The sequence below is a fragment of the Antrostomus carolinensis genome, unplaced genomic scaffold (assembly GCF_000700745.2).
Source record: "Antrostomus carolinensis isolate BGI_N321 unplaced genomic scaffold, ASM70074v2 scaffold8168, whole genome shotgun sequence".
Classification (NCBI taxonomy): domain Eukaryota; kingdom Metazoa; phylum Chordata; class Aves; order Caprimulgiformes; family Caprimulgidae; genus Antrostomus; species Antrostomus carolinensis.
Window position 1 is genome coordinate 43,145 of NW_010333644.1, and position 4,484 is coordinate 47,628.

Genomic DNA, 4,484 nt, shown 5'->3' on the forward strand with positions numbered 1-4,484 from the left:
CAAAAAGTTGTATGTTTAATGCTCTACCAAGTCCCTTCTACCAAAGATGGAATGAATTCCCTCTGTGATCCTGTATACTTTCCTTACAAAGATCAATGATCTCAGGCCTGTATTTTCTTTTCTAGATACTCAAAAATAACTGCTTTAAAAACTGACCTATACTTGCTGCACAGTGGGGAAAAAAGTTGTGAAGTTCTGCAGGGTAGATGTGCTCAGCTTCTCAACAGAACTGAGCATTCACTTCTTCCTTGTGTGCTAACAGTCTTGAATTTAATGTTGTAATTGTTCTAAATGATTCTAATAGTTCCATTCTTCTCTGCTAGTCCTGTAGGTAATCTTATGTTTTCAGAACTTGGCATCCTTTTTAAATTCTCTTCTGTCTCTAATTTGCATTCATTGTACAGATTTGAGTCTGTCCCAGCTTTGATTAGGAAATTGAGTTAGATGACTGCCTAGAAGCACAGAGAAACATGTGATACTTCTTCAGAAATTTTAGAAACATTCAAGGAGGTCATAAGATCAGTGCAGACACAGTGGCTGTGTCATGTTAATAAGCAGAATATGCCAATGTAAATATAACAGCAAAACTAATATTAGTATACCTAACCTCTTTTCCCAGTCTCTCCAGTTGCTCCAAAACTGGTGGCCTTGTCCATGCTGTCTACTGAGAATGATCTGTGGCCTGTAGGCTTCCTGCACCATGTCCAAGCATAGTCTAGGTGGGGCTGCTGGCATGGCCACGGAGCATGCAAACTCTTAAACTGTATGGGCAATCACAGCACAGAGCTCAAGTCAAGGCCTTTGTCTTTAGTTATTGCTGGTATTCCGGGCAGGACTTTGCAGCGTAACTTCTTATGCCAGCCTGAACCAATCCAGGTATTGATCACTTAGCAGTGTCACTTAGAGATCTATTTTTCTGATCTTTGAGAGGATGGTAAATATTATTCAAATAAGATATGTCAAACCACCAAAATGTTAAAAATTGGACAGAGGGGTCTGCATGTGCAGGGTTTGTACCAGTGTGCTGCCAGTGCTTCTTCTGGAACATACTTTCACTGATCACAACTCTTTGTCTGGCTCCATATGCTCTACTACAGACATGTTTTCTTTACACACATTTTCAGTTGTCTTTCACTACATTCTACTAAGTCTTTCTGATCCTTCAAACTGTAGCCATATCAGAACTTCTGACATTTCTTCTTTTAAATAAATGATTTTTTTGGAATGAAGGATTAAAAACAGACTAAAAACTCTGTCTTAAATGCTTATAAAATAGTTCACTGTAAAATGTGTATTTGCACACTGGTGTTGCATGAGATCAAATTTTTCATTAACATTAAATTTTCAGGATAGTTTTTACAAGGTACAAAGTGTTTGCTTTCAAAAGAACCTTTGGTAAATCCTTCATTTTTGCACAAAGGAGAAAAAGATTAAAGGGAAGAACTTTAATTTGTTCACTGGGAGTTTAGTAGATTGACCTTTACATGGAAGTAGAAATCACATTACTCTCTACTGCACATATGTAGTTTACAGTAGATTATAGTAATGTGATAGGATTATTTTTTTTCAAGCTGAGTCTATATTCAGTAAATTCTAGAAGTTATGCAAGGTCTGCTTTCTGTAATTATTTGATGTAGTGATTTGGCTTCCCAGCACTTCACAATTTACTAGAGGACATTTTTTTTAATGTGTACTGTCAAGCTTTACTGACTTCTCAATGAGTCTTGAAGATCTGTGCTTTGCATTGCTCTAAATGTCCAGGGGAATTAATGCAATTTCACAGACACAGACATGGATTAGATATCTTATCTGAAATGACAGATGTACTGTTTCAAAATTTACTACTGAATTCATCTTGACCTAAAGATGTAGGCGTCCAGTTTATCTATTTTTTGTATGTTTTCACATAAAAGTTTGAATTTTGAGAACGTAACAAAGATCTTTCTGTATGCCAGTTTGATCATGTTTGCTTTCTTCATAAAAAGACAGTAAGACTAAGTCAGTCTCTAATGATAAACATCAATATTATCACAGTTTTATCCACTTTACTTTCAGACGTGCACCATAAAGCTTTTCTATCAGCAACCAAATCTTAAGCCTTTTAAATGGATAGTTCTTCAGTACAACCATCTTACAGACATTCTTGTCCCTTTTTTTATAATTTTCCATTACATATTATCTTTGCCAAGCACTGCATAAAATAGTCTTATTAGGCTAGAACTGACAGTTTCCTTTATTTTGTGGCTTTTGTACTGAGAGGTTTTAACATCTTTTGTTCAGATGGCCTGAGAATGTCTGCTGAATTGCCTCATGATCTGGCCAGCTCTTATTTGTGTTTTTAAGCTGATGGCAGAGCTCCCACTGATTTCATTCAGAGCAGTAGGCTTGCCTGCCTTCTTCCTTTACCTCCATTCTGCTTTTGGTTTCACTTGTGTTTTTAGTGCGGTTGTGAGAATCTGTTTCCATAACATAAATTACATTTTATGTCTATGTGTTGGTAATTCCCTCCCTTAAATTTCCTATTTGGCATAGCAATGAGTAAAGTAAGTGCAAATTAAAGTAAGTGCAAATTCCTTTGTAAATATTTTGGTATTCTGAGACTTTCTATGACTTCTGTCATGACCTACAAGCTGCTTTGATTTGTCAACGCCCATATTATTGACATGTTCTGTTGCTCACAGGTTAGTGTTAAGAGTATTGTGCGTGATCTTTAGTAAGAGTAGGAGCTATTTTTGTCATGTGCATGTATAGTAGATTTCTTTCATAAGCAAATGTTGAAAGTTCATTATTAAATAGTTACATTAAATTAGAGTGGGAGTTTATGCATGATGCAAATGACTTGAAAGGTAGTGGTGTCACTTCCCTAGTGGATGTGGAGGTCTTTTGTTAGTATCACCTAAGTATGGAAGATGATGCAAATCCTATTTGGAGAGGCTTGAAGTATAAATTGAAAAGGATCAACTGATATTAGAGGGTGAAGAACTGAGCAACATTGCATCCAAGATATATACTTATTTTTCTTACATGCAAAAAAAGCTTCCAACCTAATTTCTTGTTTCTGTGCCTGTGTTAGCCTTTCCCCCCATGACTCACCTTGCACAAAGAGCCAAGTAAAAATGTGGAGGGAAGAACTTTTTAGTCTGTGGTGCCTGCTGGAGACCATAAAAGAGCAGAAGACGGTATTAAAACCCTCTTAATTCCAGCTCAAGGAACAAAAGCAGATCCAGACTGACAGGGCCTTTCTGTGTTCACCTGATTGTTACCAGCAGCACTTTAAGAAAAGAGTATGTTTTGTAGTAAGCATAAATGTTTATTTTCAAATTGACTAATGGCATGTATCTGTAGTAATGTAACATCACTATAAAGAATGTGCTTATGACTAAACTAGACAGCTGAAAATTGTACCTGTTACTTACTAGAGAACTTGTTTCCTAAAGCCTTTACTTTTCCTCAAAGATAAAAAGAAGTTTTCTCCTTATTGCCAAGCCCTAAATCATCATTATTATCTGTTGGGGGCCAAGGGGGTGTATTATTATGGGAGTTACTATTTATGTTTAGCCTGTTTTGATTTAAGCAGGATATATTTTGTAAAGTAGTAAAGGAAAATCCTTAATTGGTTGGTGATAGTTCAGGATTCAATAAAATCCCCCCGGGGGGGAATACTTCATATGAAAATTCATCCAATGTCTATTAACTAATGTTGGGGTAAGACTCTCTTCTATGTGATAAAGCATCTCTGAGTTCTGCAGAAGCATAAAACAATTCAGATTAGCATAGTAAGGCAGGTGAGAAGAAGGGTGAGAGGAAATTTGCAGTGGAAAGCAGCATCTGTTTGGAGTTTCTGAGCTCCACAGGCCTGGAACTCTATTTGCATGTAGCTCAGTAACTGTTCTTTTGGGAAAACTGCTTGAGATGACAGCTGCTGTTCCTAGTTTCTCCCATCTCAGCACTTCTTCTCAAGTTGGAGTATGTTGCCTTAGTGAAGCATGTAGACCTTCTCCCTGTAGAACCTTTAAACCTGTGCTCAAGTTGAGAAGATAAAGTGTCAGTGAGGCAATTCATCTCTGTGCATTCAGACTTGATTTGTAAAAGGAAATAATCAAACCACAGTTTTCATGCTCTCCTCACTTTTCTATAGGATCCTCCTCTCTACACAGCAAGTATTTAAAAAAAAGTTGGTTTTCCTTGGATATATAGCAAGGCTTGCAGTTTTTTTAATTACACATTTTCTACTGTTTGAACTATTAACCATGTCAAGTCTACTTTCTCTTCTGGTGTTGTTAAGAATTTATTGGGAATCTCTAGAAGTGATTGCTGGGAGCTCTTGCATCTTGGATGAAAGAGCAAGGAAGTTGCATACTTAACAAAGGTACCCTTGGTCCCAGTTACATCAAGCTATAAAACTGAAAAAATGGTTTAAAAAAAAAAACAAAAATAAAATTTTAAAAAACTGAAAGAGCTTTAAGAATGTTTCGAAGAACTCT

The 4,484-nt window shown here is 36.5% G+C and overlaps 1 protein-coding gene across 1 annotated transcript in view; it reads left to right on the forward strand.

Moving 5' to 3' along the window:
- Positions 1-4,484, forward strand: part of ZNF277 (zinc finger protein 277) — a 33,063-nt gene that overhangs the window by 22,753 nt on the left and 5,826 nt on the right. The window lies entirely within an intron of this gene.